General features: G+C 35.6%; 1 protein-coding gene and 1 pseudogene across 2 annotated transcripts in view; both read right to left on the bottom strand.

Annotated features, from left to right (window-relative positions):
- The window catches only part of Dach2 (dachshund family transcription factor 2), a 464,497-nt gene that overhangs the window by 181,564 nt on the left and 263,598 nt on the right, over positions 1-19,335 (bottom strand). The gene's annotated exons all lie outside the window — the stretch shown is intronic.
- Positions 10,102-11,337, bottom strand: LOC117695254 (pantothenate kinase 3 pseudogene; annotated as a pseudogene).

Raw genomic sequence — 19,335 nt, 5'->3', positions numbered from 1 at the left:
CTTAGTGATATAAGAGTGAGATGAATATTGTTACTCTCATAGTCATTGTACCAGTATAACACATTTAGGAATACAAAGCTTAGACCCAGTCCTTCTTTAACTTTTTTTTAAACTGATTTGACATGGTCAGCCTGTGAGTTAAGGTACTATAGCAAATTCATGACTTGGAGTTTATTATAAGGGTGTTCTCTATGTTTTATGTAGAAATAGCTGAGTGGAGTTAACAGGCAACAGTCCAGATTACCTTACATGGACAGCTGGTTTTCAAAACATCAGAAATCCTTAGAATTGACATGACAAACATTTCAGTATTAATGTTCATTTTCATTAGAGACCTGTCTGCTCCGGACAGCTTCCTATATTGAATTCTAAGATGAAATTGAGCATCCTTGGAGTTACTCCAGTTTGGTGAGACAGCCACTAGGCAAGAATTGCCACTTTCCTTCTACAGACAAATTACTGTCCAGAAAAGGACACACTTGCAGAATAGTCGACTGATTATATCTGCCTAGACAGAGTAATCAGCCCTTAATAATTCTGCAGCACTAAGGTCTGTCAGATGATCCTGGGCCAGAAGGCAGAAGAACAGATGCACCAACGTTTTGAAGTAGAGCGAGTGTTCAGGTGTTCAGAGGTCTCTATAAATTGGCTAAGTTTTAGAAACTACGATTTGTGCTTCCCACAATTATAGTCAACTCAGTCATTCTGGATTTCTGATGGGGTTAAAAACATATAGCTATTGACCTTAAGAGAAAAGATTTGAGTGGATGGTCGTCAACTGACATTCATCCTAAAGCCAGGTTCAGAACTACATGTTTTAGTTAGAATAGATGACAGACGAGCTGGTTAGGTCAACAAAAGGATGGACTGGGTATTAGGACTATCCTGTACCTCACTGGTACAAATTGGCATAATTATGCTCTAATTGTATTTTGAGAGAAAAGTTTCATTTTAACAGGAAGGGTGATGTGTAGGAGGAGATAAGGTAGGAGGAGTACTGAGAGGAAGAAAAGGAGTAAGAAGAGGAGAAGAAGAAGGAGAGGAGAAGCTAGGTGATGAAAGAGAGAAAGAGGGGGGAGACAGGGAGGCAGATATTCATGTATTTCCACCAGTCAAAGATAGTTGTTATATCTAGGTTGGTCAGTGGGTTACACCTCTGAATGAACAATTCCAAACTTATAAAGCCTATGATTAACATTATTTTAAAAAATGTATAAATGAAAAAAGGAAAAGGGGGCATGGGATAGGGGTTTTCTAAGGGGGGAATGGGGAAAAGGGATGGCATCTGAAGTGTAAATAAAATATCTAATAAAAAATATAAAAATTAAAAAAAAGAACAGGGAAGTAGGCGCAGATGCTTTGGTCATGCTGATAAGTGAATTAGAAACAGTGATCACAGGAGTGTTCATGTAATTGTGTTTAATGCCTTGCTTTCTCTTTGACTATTTGTGTTTATTGTCTTGCTTGTTCCTTGACTATTTGCATCTATTGTATTGGTAGACCCTCAACCTAGAACTGACCTTAATACATGCATATAATTAAAATGGTATAAAAGCATAAAAGACGAGGGGAATGGAATAGGGGGTCCTAGGGGAGGGGAAATGGGGAAAGGGATTGACATCTATATTGTAAATAAATAAAATATCCAATAAAAAATTTAAAAAATAAAAGAAAAAAAAGAAGGATAAAATTTATTATGTTTTGTTGTGAGACAGAAAGCTTGAGTTTGGGTGGTTAGGTAAGTGGGAGTGATCTGCAAGGTGTTGGATTAAAAAGGAACTTTATCAAAATATGTTCTATAAAAATCTTTTTAAAAATTATGAGGACAAAATTACCAGAAATGTAATGAGTTCTCAATGTGATTTGAAAAGAAGCAAGGAAATTTTAGTATCCTAGTTGTTTATACTGTGACTGTCACTTCATATGAGTTTGAAAGTTTTTCTGCCAATAATATATCTCCCAAATGAAAAACAGTTTATATCATTACATGGTTTTCTACCTTTCAAGTACCATACAATGACTTATTTGTCATTTACAATTAAAGATACTTTGGGTCAAGAATGATGTACTAAAACACCTTTGAAATGCCCTATAAGTCAGTTGTGAAAATGTAAATCTTCTAGGTAGATATAGTATTCAGATTCATTTTTATGAGATGCCCATGCTCTGAACCCCATAAAAACACACACACACACACACACACACACACACACACACACACACACACACACAAAACAAAAACACTTGTACCTTAAAACATCAGAATACAGTAAATGGAAATTTGTAAGCCTTGAACTCATTAGCACAGGGGTAAATTTTCTAAGTAGAAATCCAATTGCCTATGCTCTAGAATGAAGAATTGATAAACAGGACCTCATGAAACTAGAAAGCTTCTGTAAGGCAAAGGACATAGTCAATAAGACAAATCAGCAACCTACAAATGAGAAAAAAATCTTCACTAACCCCACATCCAATAGAGGGCTAATATCCAAAATATATAAAGAACTCAAGAAGCTAGCCACCAAAAAACCAAACCACCCAATCAAAAATGAGGTATAGAACTAAACACAGAATTCACAACAGAGGAATCTCCAATGGCTGAGAAGTACCTAAAGAAATGTTCAAAATCCTTAGTGATCAGCAAAATGAAAATCAAAACGACCCTGAGATTCTGCCTTATGCCAATCAGAATGGCTAAGATCAAAACACAAGGAGGGATGAAGGGAGGGATCTGGGAGAGAAAGGCGTTGGAGGAGGGGGGTGGGAGAGGGGAACATGATTTGTTATTGGGTGAGGGAAAAGGACTGAAGCCCTGGGGGGAGAGCAGAAAGAATGAAAACAGGGAACCTCAAGAGGTAGAAGAAGGGGGGAACTCTAGAATGTACCAAAAATATGGGAGGTGAGAGACTCTCAAGACTCAAAGGAAGGATCTTTAGATGAAATGCCCTATAGTGAGGAGAGGGAACTTATAGAGCCCACCTCCAGCAGAAAGACAGGGTATCAAGTGAGGGATAAGATTGCTATCCCACAGTCAAAACTCTGACCCATAATTATTCCTGCCTAAAAGAACTTTAGGGATAGAAGTGGAGAGGAGCCTGAAGAAAAGTAGGTCCAGAACAGGCCCAAAGTAGGATCCAGCTCAAGGGGAGGCCCCAAGGCCTGACTCTATTACTGAGGCTATAGAACCCTCACAAAAAAAAAAACCCTATCATGACTGCCCTCCAAAAGACCCAACAAGCAGCTGAAAGAGTCAGATGCAGATATTTATACTCAACTAATGGACAGAAGCTGCTGAATCCTGTGGTTGAATTAGGGAAAAGCTGGAAGAAGCTGAGGAAGAAGACAACCCTGTAGAAGGACCAGCAGTCTCAATTAACCTACACTCCTGAGATCTCTCAGATACTGAATCACCAACTAGGCAGCATACACCAGCTGATATGAGGCCCCCAACACATATGCAGCAAAGGACTGTCAGGTCTGGGTTCAGTCAGAGAAAATGCACCTAACCCTCAAGAGACTGGAGGCCCCAGGGAGTTTAGATGTCTGGTGGCATGGAGGGTTGAGGACATTCTTGTGGAGACAGGGGGTGGGAAGTAGGCATGGGATGTGGAACAGTTTGAGGGTGGACTGAGAGGGAAATAAAATCTGGAGTGTAAAAAATAAACGGAAAAATATAAATAATAATAATACAACAAATAGGATTTGAAAAAAATTAAAAATTAGAAGCCATTACAGAAATCCAAAACTGATAAAAATGTAAATATAAACAAAAACCAATTGACTATTATTTGCCCAAACCAACTTAATAATCTTACAATACAATCTCCACTCCTAATATTCAGATAGAATCATAGAAGAGGAGACAAAATAAGAGCCAGAAGATGCAGGTCTGCTGCAAAATAGTATACTCTTGTATGACATGGAAAGGTGAACCCATGATATCTTGATATGGATATGGTTGCCTAAAAAAGACTTGTACAATGACAACAATACTTGACATGCAAGTGTGAATAGAGAAAAATTCACAAACCCTCAAACTTAGATAGTAGTCTACAGAAAAATAACAATAACACTTTTCTAGTAATGGCACTATGACAGGTTATACAATCATAAATGGCAAAGCCTATGCATTATGTACATATCCATATAAGTTTGAACGAGAATTGTTCTGTCTAAAAGAAATACAGGGACAAAAATGGAGCAGATACTAAAGAAATGACCGACCAGTGATCAGCCCTGTTTGGGATCCATCCCATGGGCAGACACCAAACCCTGACACTATTACTGATGCTATACTGTGCTTGCAGACAGGAGCATAGCATTGTTGTCCTCTGAGAGATCCAACAAGCAGCTGACTGAAACAGATTCAGATACTCACAGACAACTGAGGTCAGGGATCCCTAAGTAAGAGTTAAAAGAAGGACTGAAGAGCTGAAGGTGATAGCAACCTCATATGAAGACCAACAATGTCAACTAACATAGATCCATGGGAGCTTCCAGAGACTAGATCACCAACCAAAGAGCATACATGGACTGGTCCTAGGCTCCAGGCACATGTGTGGCAGATAACTTCCTTGTCTAGCATCAGTGGGAGAGGATGTGCCTAATCCTGTAGAGACTGGATGCCCCAGGGAAGGGGTATGCTGGGGTGGGGGGTGGGGGTGGGTGGAGCACCCTCTCAGAGGCAAAGAGAATGGGGGATGGGGTGAAGGTCTCTGGGAGGGAACAAGGAGGAGGGACATTTGGGGTATAAAAAAAGTAAAATAATTAAATTATAAAAGAACTAAAGAATGTGTATGTATGTATATATAATGTGAATAGATATAGACAGATAGATAGATAGATGGATAGATAGAGAGATCAAGACATAAATTTATCTACTTAACAGTAGTTACTAAGGTAAAAGAGTCCATGAAATTCAGAGTGTAGGTACAAGAAACAAATTAGAGTTGGGAGAGGGAAGCATGAAAATGATGGAAATATAGTACTCATATATGAAATTGTCAAAAATGGTCAAAATAATTACAGGCAAGCAATTAAATAAAATGGCCAAAAATGACAGTGGAAAAAAAGCATTCATAAGGAATTACAGATCAGCATTACAGTGACTCTTCTGATCACCACCCAGTAATAAACACAATATTAACGATAATGCAGAGTTTTTTCAATGATGAGGAAAACTTGACAAACTACATGTTCTCTCAATAGCAAATAGATCTTAGATTTAGCCATGAAATGGTGTAGGCACTAGATATCACACACACACACACACACACACACACACACACACAAATTTATTGCAGACTTAGATGAGGTGAAGGTAGATATTAAGAGTGGATACAATCAATTCATGTTAATATTTAACTTACCCTTTAAATTGAAAGATTGGAAGATATACAATAAGACAGTGGATTTTAATGTCAGAATGGAGCCAGAGAGGGAAATGACAATTAAGAATTGTTGGCAAAGCATTGTCGAGTGCAACCAAAACACAGCTTAGAAGGCTGGCTGCAATTTTGAACAAATTACGGTGGCTTTACATGCCTAACAAGATTCCCAGTTGCTAAGCAACTATGTATTTATCTTCTACAGATTTCATCTAAACAAAGTGATAGGCATTAAACAATCTGAATGTCTAAAAATCTTCTCAAATACTATTTTATCTGCTCCTAAAAAATTATAAGAAAGAAGCAGCATATCAAGCCTATTTTAACCCACATTTACAAGCTTTGTTATATCAAATACATTACAAAATGCAACACAAAATGCATTATCACCTTTTTTCAAAAGTGAGTAGGTTTGGAAAGAAAATAAACGTATACAAAGGGCAAACTAGCCCATACTAGGTACATAAGAGAAAACTGTATGGCATTACTGAAACAACTATTTGTTCAAATGGTTTCCACTTTTTAACTCTATATGTATAATAACCTCACAATTGACATTGGTCAAATGAAGAAAGTAAGGCAGAGATTGTGAATTGTGGAATGTTAAAGAGTAACTATTATGTCAGTTTGGGTTTACATCCAGGTATGCTAGATATTAAGAGTGGAAGCAATCAGTCCATGTTAATATTTAACATGCCTTTTAAAAAGGCAACCTTGGAAGATATATAATAAGACAGTAAATTTGAATTTCAGAATAGAGCCAGAAAGGGAAATGAGAATTAAGACACTTACCTTCTTTGCATTCTTTACTTTTTGTAGGGCTTTTGACAAAGGGTTTCATCCTACAGTCTAGGCTAAATTCCCTATGGACTCATAGCAATCTTCCTGCCTCAGCTTCTCAAGTTCCACAGCACAACTACTGCTAGCTGCTATTTCTGGTTTCTCTGTTTTTACTGCAGGTTTTCAAAGTGTTTTAAATATAATGTTCATCATCTTAACCACTGACTAGAACTGCTCTAAATATAATAACTCTATAAGGATCATAATTTGAGAAATGTTGTACTAATTAGGCTTTTAACTTGAAGGAAAATTCAACTTCTTGGGTACTTTTGTCTCTTGCATTTGAATGTTTCTTTGAGTTATAACCATTTACACTTGTAAGTTCTGGTATCATCTTAAATTGAAAATGTTCCATATTTCTATACTTAATCACAAAAGTTGTCAAATATTTTTCTTATAACACCAAAGGATATTTTAAGAAAAACTGAACAATATTAACTTAAGAACAGCAGATAGAATACTTTCTATTATGTTATACAAATTCTGAGGTAATTCATTAGAACATTCTTCCATGGTGTTACAAGTCATTTAAAGATAATTTCTGATAAACTTAAAGCCACAATCTTCCATAGGATTATGACTATTGTACTGGAATACAATAAGTCTAGTGAATTTGATTGAAAGCCTGGGTGAGAATGCACATTATATAGAGAGTAGATATGACAAAGCTATTCCAATTTATAACATTAGAATGTGAATAACTGGTTCTAAGAATTAGCTTAGGAAAAAAACCAACAACCTGCAATGCTGAGAAACCCCAAAGAGTAACTTCACACTCCTGCACAGCTCTCCAAATAGTCATTGTGGCATTGCTTCAAAGGGACAAGCATACCGGGTAACATACTTAGATGTCCTACTAGAGATGACTTAAATTCATTATTACACACTCACACACACACAGAGAGAGAGAGAGAGAGAGAGAGAGAGAGAGAGAGAGAGAGAGAGAGAGAGAGAGAGAGATATTTTATATATATATATATATATATATATATATATTTGAAGCACTTTCCAAAACAAATTAGAATGCTAACTCCAGTATTAATACAAAATTAGAAATCATACAGAGAAAATTAGCTTGGTTCTTAAGTAAAGATAACATGGAAATGTCTCCAATGTTCCTATTTAATGACTGCACAACTGTTTGAATACACTTAATATACTGGTATGGATACTTTAAAATGGGTGAACTGTACATTTAAAAGAATAAAAGGCATATTTGATCCCATTATCAATCACCTATAATCAATTACTAATAACAATAAAAGAGATAAAAGGATCATTAGCTTTTGATATTGAGTACAATTCTTGGCTTTTTGAAAGTTGTTTATGGGTATTTAAGTTTCACATCCAAAGTTTAAACTGAAATTAATATATACTGCAAATGTATTGGATTATAGCAACAAAGCAATCAGTTATATACACATGAAACACATTTTATAAAAATAAACTTGCTAGAAAAAGATGACGTTGTTAGAAGAAAGTTGAAAGCAAAAATACTTGACTGATTCATTCACTGACTTTTTTTAGATGAAAAGAAGAATAATAACAATCATTAATTCAAATAATGACTACATTTGCATAATAAATTATGTCTATATTGTCTAGTATTGTCTATAGCAATTATGACTTCTAGGGACAAGTGAAAGAGGATAAACAAACTAGCTATAGCAGGGGAAATGGGGAAAGTGAAAAACCTAGATCAATTCAAATGAAACATGCATATTCATTCCACCCAGAGACTGTTCTCAAAATAGAAGAATATTTAATTATTTACTTGTATCTTGGCATATACATTTCATGGAGTAAGATGTTTAGGATATCGTTTAACAATTCTTATTTCAGGTATAATATTATATGTTATTATATTATGTGTTATTATAAATGTGTTATTATATTACCATTAACAATCAGAGGTAAATTCTGTAAAATTTCATTGTCTACACACCATTCATTTTGCTAAATACACATCAATCTATTTCATTTTTGGAAGATCAATTCTTCTTTTGTTAAAAATAAAGATTAGCTTTCAAAAATTAAAGTAAAATACATTTTTATTTAGAAAGCAAGTATGGGAGTGAAACTGCCTATTTCCTGCTAGAAACAGAATGAATGGGAAATTACCCTTATATTAAAAATATAACTGCTGTCTACAATTAAGAATGTACCAGCTAAAGATAATTCAAATGTGCTTTGTGTTTGTCAAAGGGCATCAAACTGCCACTAGGAAAATATGAAAAATGGTTAATGCACCACATTCTAGAAAGGCAATTGGCTTTCTTCCTCCTGTAGCTTTTAGCAACCAGTCTTTCCTTGGACATATCAGATAAGTAACAGAGAATCAAACATGTAGTCAGTTGGTTCTTCACTCCTTATTATGCTTGTTCTCAAAAATGTTGAATGCCAGAAAAACCAACTACTTTGACATTTTGTCATTTTCATTAAGCATTGTAACACTTTGTATTCTAAATATTTATATTCTGACTAAAAAAGAAAAACAGAGATTTTAGAGAATATAACTATGTGTCATGCAAACATTCATTATTATATAAATGAAGTATAAATATGGATTTGTCAACTATATCCACATCAAAAAATATAGTGATGCACAGGAAAATACCTGAAACAGCCACATGATCACATGCACATTAATGCTATAGAAAAGTAAACAGATACCATGAAAAGATTAATCTGGTTTTTGTCTTTCATGGATACAAGAGAAGTTTTTAAAGCCTATTTTACTATGCCATATAAATTAGAATCCATGAGGATCTTTGAAACTCATTCAGTTACTTTAACAGCTAACTATAACAAACTAATATTGCTATTCTTGTGCTAAAACTTTACACTAAGTTTCTGTGACCAGAAAAAAACTTGCTTCAACTTTTTGATATGATGACCAAGAAGTTGGTAGCATATTAGCATTACTTCTCTTTTTCCATTTATTTATGTATTTGTTTGTTTATTTATTAACTTTACATCACAATAGGAAGTCCCCTCTCTTCACAGCCCCACCTCAAAAGGATCTTCCCCACACCATCCCTCCCAATCATTTCTGAAAATGGGGATGTTCATCCCCCACCAGGTACCAAACCACCCTGGCACCTAGCATTTCTTTAACTAGAGTTACCACTACTATCAGAGCAATATTATGTCTATAATAGACGGGGTTTGGAGCACTGAGTCATTGCCTCTAAAAATATAAAACCACAGTGATTTTTTTCTAAAATTCCTGGATAATATTCTCAACTAGGTCAACAATATTATGTGTTTGAACTATAGGCATTCAGTAATTCCTAGTGACCTAGTACAATGACTAGGTGCAAAAATTACTGACCCGTTTCCTTGTTGCCCAAAAATATCTAATGACATGAATTTCTTCTTGAGAATAATAGAAAAATAGGTCTAAAGTCTATGATTAGGCCAAAGAATATAAAAAAACATAAACTCACACATGCACATGCAGTAAGGACTCTATGTGCAGTTAGTGCATGAGTAGGTGATTTATAATGTGGCACATTCTATGGCTCCCCACAATTCTGTCAGTCTTATTAGCAATAAATTCAGAAAGAGATACAAACCAGTTTTTCTTCTTGCAACAAATAGCTTCAGGTAGTTAAGGAAAAATAGTAACTCAAAATGATCAAGTGAAAGAAAGGCCATAAAGAAATTATTCTTTTTCTTAACCCCCCTTTTCCAGTCAAAATTCCAAACATTTTGGTGATAATATATATATTTTTTAAAGTTCAACAATCAAGAGGCTGCATTGCATTTAAGATGGAACACTGGCTATCTATACATACAAGGGGACATCAATGAGGGATACTTCCCATTATAGGTCTTTCCACACGGCAAAGCTCATGAGCTTACAGTTCTGACATTTAAAATGAACACAAATAGCATTACTCTTTTATCCTTTGGTTCCCAGTGACAAATAATGAATGCAGTTTCTGGATCAGTTCCTCCTGGATGACATTCTTTAGTAAAGATCTCCAATGTTTTAGCTGAAATTTGGCAGTCCAAGAAGTGCACCAACAGCTCCAAAGTATCCCTCATGTTCTAGAAACAATGCTTTCAATTGACCCTTTGACCAGTAATCCAAAGCATATGCCAGAAGTTTCATAGACAGAGTATTGACACGTAAAAAGTTTCCAACGAAGACAACTCGATTTATTTTCTCATTCACAGCACACATTCGTGCCACGGAACCGATGTTATTGGTGATAGTAACTAAAGTAGCTCTTGCCAGATCCTCCTTACTAACAGCTTCTCGTTTCTCCTTATAAATCATATTACCGAAACTAGATGCCACAGCCCAACCCGGCAGACCAAATCTTTCATAATCTCCTCCATAAATATCTCGGACCAGTCTATCAGCTTGGGTACTGTCACCTTTGGATGCCATTTCCAGAGCCTCTTCAAAACTTTCACAGCCAGTCAATAAACTGCATAAACCAAGAAAAGTGCCCCCTCCAAGGCTTGTCCCAGTCACTCTTTTATAGTTGTCTTTGGAATGGACTGCTAAAATACTGACTCCTGAGCCAATATTCACTACCAGCAGTGGGTAAGGATCATCCAGGTTAAAAGGCATCTTTTGGCATTGATCAGGTTCTGACGCATTAGCAAAATAATAGCATTCTGCTTGTCCATTGAAACTGACAGAATCTATATACAGCAAGCCCTTTACAAGGCAGTCAAGTTCATCCAGTTTGTGCAGGCGGAGGTTTCCAATTGTGTGAAAATCTTTCTCAAACTTGTAAGCACCACCTCCTGTAGCACTCAGCACCGTTTGTAAGGTTGAGAAATTTTTCTCTCTCCCCATTTGGATAAAAGTAGGCAGGTCCTGGGTTGGAAATCTGATAAAGTGCAAGTTTCCTCTTCGTCCAAAAAGTGTTAAATCCTTCAGTTCAAGATGTACATCCCGAACGCCAGTAGATCCATATGCTACATTAGAAGTCAAATATTTCCGAATACTTTTTAAGCTCACAACTTCTTCTTGTTCTTCCTCTGCTGTGATATCAATAGGTTCAAAATATGACAGCTTTACTAGGGTTCCTCCAATATCCATGCCAAACCATGGGAAAGAGGGTTTTTTGGCATCATTGATCTTCATGGCGTCAGCCTCAGGCGCGAGGGGTAGCCTCAGGTGCAGAGCTCAGGGAACAGACAGTGATAATATATTTGACCTCAAAACTTACACAGCAAGAAATGGACAAACAATACACAACTGGGACATAGATGAGGATGAAATTGGCTAATGTAAGAAATGCTATGCCATTTTGATTGTTGCGATAAGGAATTGGATCTTTTGTGGACTGCAAATTTCTATAACTATTCCACATCAATAAATTTATATAAATAAGCCGTATGTTAATTAAAAGAATTATAATTAAGTAAACTTTGTTTTGTTAGTTTCTTTTCTTTCATTTGATTTGTGTTGGGTCTTTGATGTTGTTTAAAGGATGTGCTTCCGGGAAGATTATAGCAACATTTTCAAACAGTTGGCATCAATAATTGGCTGTCCAAAGTCAAGTGTATAGTTTCAATGTGAGTTATAGCTTCATTCCTTCTGTTGAAGATGACAGTAATAAAACCAATATAGATTAGTCAAATTATGCTTCTTAGCCAGTTATTATTGAGATTTTTAATGCACAATCATACTTTCCTTTTTTAAAACAATTGTTATATATCACAGATCATGTGTATATATTTTCTAATTATTTTTACATTCTGTCTGGTTTACAGTAATTGATTCCAATATATAGGAACTTTAACAAGGGTACATAAAATAACAAAGTTACATACAAGACACATTTTACTTTTTAGCTTCCATTGTGTCTATCAAGAATTACACTGCAACACTATCTTTCCAAAGATTAGAAGTAGTTTTACTTCACAATCATCTAATGCACTTGTAAAATAGAACACACTGACTATATAAGAACCAATTTATTCTAAAAGATCTATTTCTTAACCAGAATATGGGAAAAAAACTTTCTGAATTATCTTTTTGTCTCCAATTTTTTTCTTCAGTATATGTTATGTACTTTAATTAGTGACATCTGCACAAAAAATGTTTTAACATTCCTCAAAGCTATCTAGTTCTTCTTTGCATTCTATGCAATGTGTTTCTAAATTAAAATGTGGTATTGATAACCTAATAAAATCTGACTGTGCCCATTTTAATTGAGAATTTCTACTTATCTCCATCACATATTCAGTACTCTAGATAGAGTGAACCCTTTTGCCCATGAGCTAGGACTCATCTTCGTATTTCTGTGAATCTGTCACTTATATCTCTGAGATGATTTTAACCTAACCAATCTTTTTTGTATGTTTGTTGGTTGGTTGGTTGGTTGGTTTTTCAAGACAGGGTTTCTCTGTATAGCCCTGGCTGTCCTAGAATTCACTCTGTAGACCAGGCTGGCCTCGAACTCAGAAATCCGCCTGCCTCTGCCTCCCAAGTCCTGGGATTAAAGGCGTACGCCCCCACTGCCTGGCCCTAAAAAAATCTTTAAAGTATCACTTTAGATCTTGAAATTTTGCTTTATTCTAATAACTTGAAACAATATTTTATTCTTTCAATTTTTAGAGTACTCTATACAGACATATGAATATTCCTCTTCTGACTTTTATTATGACTGACTTTATGCTTTATATCACAAAAAAACAAAGGTTCTGATGACCATTATTGAATACTTAGTACAGTTACCCATTTATTTTTTGCTTTGAGGAGGAACTAGAATACATTTTCAGAGGTGGAGCATTGTTGGAATAATAATAAATTACTATTCTATGAAAAAAGGACTTTAAAAGATGACAAAGTTCTCAGTATTCATCATGCTGACAGTAAATAAAACGTACTTACAAATGCACACATGCAATTTATTTTTAATTAAATTAACATTTGTTGACATCTTTCTAGTGTTTTTAATCAAACATGACAATTGCTTTGTGCCCTATTTATTTAATGGCACAAGGAATAAAACATGCATTATCTTTCTAAAATGTCTTAAAGTGTTTTAAGCAAAATTTACAGCTTTTTAATATACAAGCTTAAAGAACTATTTGCCCCTCACAAACCACAGAGTGGCTCTAGCTGGTGGGAAGAAAATTACATTACAAATGAGCAGCTACATGTTATCAAATTACAAGGCATTTTCTTCAAAGACCTAAAGAGCTAGCAGAATGACCAGTTAACATGTTTCCACTGACCTGCGGGGAATTTTTTTTCCCCCAGTTAATAGCATCTGAAGAATGCTTCCTTTGATTCTTGTCTCTGACACAAAAATGATTGTCCCATTTAACCAGTCCCCTATCACATATATCAGAGAATCCTATTGACTCACACACTACTGGAACATTAAAACACAATAGAATGATTGTCTCTAGAAGAAAAATTTAAAGATAGACTTAAAAAAAAACCAAAAGGGGGTTGAGATCAAAGCTAACTTTAATAGATGTTTGACTAAGGTCATACTCCTAGGAAATAGAACACTGAAGATGAAAGAAAAGAAATAGGTTTGGCTTTTGATCTCAGCCAAATCCATTTGGCATTGTTTAGCTTTTATATAATGCTTCAGTTTTAGGTGATATTGAGACTGAAATGAATTGGCTTTCTTCTTGAAACTTTAATAGCTATGTATTACTTTGGCAGTTAGCAGTTTAGTTCTTACCCTGTGATCTGAGAGTGCAATGTTAGATATAAACAGTCATTTTTTTTTCATTTTATTCAAACATTTCAATATGATACCATTATATACTTATAAAAATGTAAAATAAAACATAAAAGTTAATTCACAGAAAACTAAGACTGAAGTCACTGATATTTATAATTACAAAGGCAATCTAACAGCCATTATTTTGATTCACATATTCCATGAGTGAGAAAGACTTCATGGTTATGTTTCACCATTTATCAAACATCATTATTTGGTGAATATTCACTAAACAAAATCATTACCACAAAGCTCAATTTTATTGAAAATGTGGGGTTTCCAAATGAATGAATTGTCAAAGGTTTTCAAAAGGAAATAGAAAAGGTCAAAGAAATATTATCTTAAATATCACAAATTTAATTAAAAGATAGATCAATAGTTATTATGTCTCCTCACCTCTATATGTGTTGTCAATAAAAACAATTAAGGTCTCTCTGGATTGAAAAGTGACAGCTGTCCAGAATTGGCAATCAATTCAAATCTACTTGATTTGAAAATGATAGATTAGAGTATCCTGTTTCTCATCTTTCCCTTACTTTCTGTCCTTGTCAAAAGATTATTTAGTGCCATTTACTATACTTTCATGGTTCCCACTTTTCTATCCCAAATTCTAACCCTCAGGAAAGACCTTCTCAATCACAAACAGAAGTCTTAGTAGAGAAAATAATAAGAGAACTGTATTAACTCTTCTCTGGAATAAATCAAAATTTAAATGTCCTGAGGATAGAAGGCTCAGATTAGAATACTTTTGAGACTCAAAGGATTTACAATATGCTTGGCATTCTAGTTTCAAGGAGAAAGCAGACCAATATTTCAGGAGGCTATCTAGGATGTTTTTCTGTCCTTCAAGATAAAAATCTTTGTGAGGGGAAACAAAATATAGAAAGACTAAAGATTTTCTGAAGCATTTTCTCCCCATAATGGGAAGTATAAAGAAGCTAAAAAAGGCTACTCATCACCTTCCCTAGAGACAAAAAGAAAAGAGCTGAAAAATATTCTCAATATTGGAGAAATAGCCCACTCAAATGGTGTAAGTAACAGAACTAAATGGAACTGAGAGGCTCAGTAATTATCTAATTGAAAAAAAAAAGATGCCATTGCCTAGTATCCTAGCATAACTGTCATCTGAGAGGCTCCATATAGCAGGCAATGGAAACAGATACAGAGACCCACAGTCAAACAGATGAAGCTTAGGGAGTCTTGTAGAAGAGTTGGATGATACATTGAAGGACAGCAGTAGGTTAGGAACTTCAAAGGGAGACCAACAGAGTCAACTAACCTGAACCATTGGGGGCTCCCTGAGACTGAACCACCAGTTTAAAAGGTGTCATGTAGCCCAGGATGGCCTCCAACTGGATATGTTGATGATGACGATCTTGACCTGTTTATCCTACACCTTCTACCTCCAAGTGCTGGACTTACAGGGTGAGCAGATTCTGAAGATGTATCCTAGCAACCACTGAAAAGAACATCATGAGATACAAGCTCCAGGATCCCTTGCACAATGGCCACTGAGATGCGGTTAGAAGTCTGTGGCCTAGGCAACAACCTATAGACTGAAACCCGCAAGTGTGAGCTGACCCTGCCTTTAGGATGCTGAAGAGACACTGTGAGAGCAAGAGAGTAAGCCAACAGGGCCAAAGGCTGCTTAATAAATATGGCTCTAAATTAAAACGCTGAAAGTTCAAGCTTGGAGTTGGAGCAGGCACCAGACAAAAGCACTTAGTTTGTAAAGAACTAAAGATTGTCTGTGAGCATCTACCACTCTATTTGTCAGGCTCTGGCAGAGCCTCTCAGGAGACAGCTGTATCAGGCTCCTGTCAGCAAGCACTTCTTAGCATCGACAATAGTGTCTGGGTTTGGTGACTCTATATGGGATGGATCCCCAGGTAGGGATGTCTCTGGATGGCCTTTCCTTCAGTTTTTGCCCCACTGGAGAAGTTAGAGAAAGGACTGAAGGAGGTGAAGTGGTTTTCAACTCTACAGAGGAAGAACAATAATATCAACCAACCAGATCACCCCACCAAGAGCTCCCAGGGACTAAACCACCAAACAGTATACATGGAGGGATCCATAACTCTAACCACATATGAAGCAGAGGATGGCCTTGTCAGACATCAATGGAAGGAGAGGCCCTTATTCCTGTGAAGGATTGATACCCCAGTGTAGGGGAATGCCAGGGTGGGGAGGCAGGAAAGGGTGGGTGAATGGGAACATCCTCATTGAAGCAGGAGGAGGGGGAGTGGATGGAGGGGTCAGGAGGGAAAACCAGGAAACTGGATAACATTTGAAATGTAAATACATAAAATATACATATATATTAAAGGTCATGTACTGCTTTCAAATAAATCCCTTTAATCTAAAAAGAAAGAAAGAAAAAAAAGAAAGAAAGAAAGAGAGAATTAGAGAGAGAGAAGAAAAAAGAAAAGAAAAGAAAAATGGATGCCATGCTATTTTGTATTTTTCCCAGGGGCCACTTAAATACAAACAGCTTTTCCACTGCAAGTATACCATATGGTTTAAGTTCTAATGAACTGGAATTATTTTACTTTTACTACACAATATTTTATGTAGCCTAAATAGAGTAGTCAGTTAAATGAAGAACCAACATACTTTGGGTTTGTTATGTTTTCCAATAGATGTAATTTAAAAATTGTGCAGTGCTGCCCTATGCCTTTACTTTCAGTGGCCAAGAGGCAGAGGCATGCCTATCTCTGGGTTCAAGGCCAGCCTGGTGAGTTCAAGGAAAACCAGGGCTACACAAAGAAACTTTATCTTGAAAAAAAGTAAAAAACAAAATAAAACAAACCAGCCAAAAAAAAAAAAAAAAAAAAAAAACCAAAAAATTCAAGAGCTACATAGATAAAGCCAGAGTAAATTTTCTTTGGTTTTACTTATTTCTTAATTTTAAAATTAAGATAGAAAATTTTGGATTAAAAACAATTACTTAAATATACATACTGGATTAATGTTGTTTTATATTTTTACTTCTACAGCCTTAAAAAATATAAAGATTGTTCTTGCTTATGTATTACAACTGAATTCTAATTTCTTTGAAATAGTTTTATATTTTCAAGTTTCAACATATGAATACACCAGTATAACTTGAATGTTGTAGTAGGAGTTTCCCTGATTCCTTTCCTAATTATTTTCCCTAATTTTTTATTAGTTAATAAAGATGGTAGAAGCCAATTGTTAGGCAAAGATATGGAGAAGGGATTTTCTAGGCAGGACAGGAAGAGAAGGAAAGAAGATTAGGGTCTGACCAGGCAGGCAGATGAGAAGTGAGGAACATGTAGGTTTCTCGGGGCACTGATAGTTTGCAGCCCTGCAGCCTGCTAAGGCCAAAGAAGATGGGGTAGAAATTCTTCACCCAACCTTTGAGTTATCTGGACAGTTTTAAAATATAAAGGTGTCTGGTGTTTTCCATTTGCAGTGTTAAAGTGGACTGATCAGCAGAGCTGAGCCAGACCAGGGCAGATACTGCTGCACAGCTGGCCAGATGGTGGTTGGCTGGCAAAAGAGCAATCTCATAGCTCTGAAGAAATAAAGCCAGAGTTTATGGAAGAGGTGTTTGGCTTGTAGGAACAGGCAGGTGGCTGCTGGTCCCAGAGCTAGTGTGGGGTTTAAAAAAATTAAACAATGCACAAAGCAATCTTGCCTTTTAAGTAAGTGAATGATTATGACCAAATATATTATATTTATATATGAAGCAATATACAGCAAACCAGTAGTTAACATCAAACTAAAAGGAGAGAAACTTGAAGCAATCCTACTAAAATCAGAGATTAGACAAGGCTGACCACTCTCTCCCTACCTATTCAATATAGTACTGGAAGTCTTAGCCAGAGCAATTACGCAAAAGAAAGTCAAACGGATACAAATAGGAAAGGAAGAAGTCAAAATTTCACTACTTGCTGATGATATGATAGTGTGATTAAGTGACCTCAAAAATTCCAGCAGAGAACTTCTACAGCTGATAAACAACTTCAGTAAATGGCTGGATATAAAATTAACTCAAACAAATCAGTAGCCTTCCTCTACTCAAAGGATAAACAGGCTGAGAAAGAAATTAGGGAAATGACACCCTTCATAATAGTCACAAATAATGTAAAATATCTTGGAGTGAATCTAACCAAGCAAGTGAAAGATCTGTGTGACAAGAACTTCAAGTCTCTGAAGAAAGAAATCGAAGATCTCAGAAGATGGAAAGATTTCCTATGCTCATGGATTGACAGGATTAATATAGTAAAAAAATGGCCATCTTGCTGAAAGCAATCTACAAATTCAATGCAATCTCCATCAAAATTCCAACTCAATTCTTCATACAGTTAGAAAGAGCAATTTGCAAATTCATTTGGAATAACAAAAAACCCAGGATAATGAAAACTACTTTCAACAATAAAAAAAAAAATTTCTGGGGGAATCACCATCCCTGATCTCAAACTGTATTACAGAGCAATAGTGATAAAAACTGCATGGAGCACATAGGTAAAGAGGAAAGTTTCCTGAACAGAACACCAGTGGCTTATACTCTAAGATCAACAATCAACAAATGGGACCTTACAAAATTGCAAAGTTTCTGTAAGAAAAAGGACACTGTCAATAGGACAAAATGGCAACCAACAGATTGGGATAATACCTTTATCAACCATACATCCTATAGAGGGATAATATCCAATATATAGAAAGAACTCAAGAAGTTAGACTCCAGAGAACCAAAAAAAACCCATTAAAAAAAGAGATTATCTTCTAACGTTTAGTACTACAAAAAATATTTTGCTTATTAAATTGTGTTAATTGTTCCTCAGCAAGAATTATAACTTGATTGAGCTTTTTCTACATCCGTATAGACAATTCGGCTGATTTGATCATGTGTAGGTCTTGTACAAGCAGTACCAACCACTGAGTTTATGACTTCAACAATCTTGTCATTTTAAGCAAATATAATTTCACTGTTGACATGTACTGCCCTGGCTTGTACAGTCATTCTATCCAGTCTTCCACGATGAACCCTAAACCATATAAAATACAGATGTCCTGTGTAAAAGTGAGAACTTGATGGTCATTTATTCTCTGTCAGAAAACTGTAAATCTTTCTATTCATTGCCATTTACTGAGAGAAAATGTGGTCTCTCTGATGATAGTTTTGAGAGGCACTAATCTATGTATATAAACATATGAGCTTGTGGGTTATTTTATTACTATGCTAATTTAGTAGAATAATAGTAGTGGATTCTCCTCTAGGTCTTATGGCTAACTAGGCACAGGTTTTGTTCCCAGTTAAGGATACAAGGAATGAATTTAGTCTGTGGAGCAGAGTTTATATCTAAGCATATAGTGTTATTCCCATACCCTATATGCCACTATTGCAGCAGTGGGCATATATTGCC

This window comes from Arvicanthis niloticus, chromosome X, assembly GCF_011762505.2.
Source record: "Arvicanthis niloticus isolate mArvNil1 chromosome X, mArvNil1.pat.X, whole genome shotgun sequence".
NCBI lineage: Eukaryota > Metazoa > Chordata > Mammalia > Rodentia > Muridae > Arvicanthis > Arvicanthis niloticus.
This window is presented reverse-complemented; position numbering and strand designations above follow the sequence as displayed.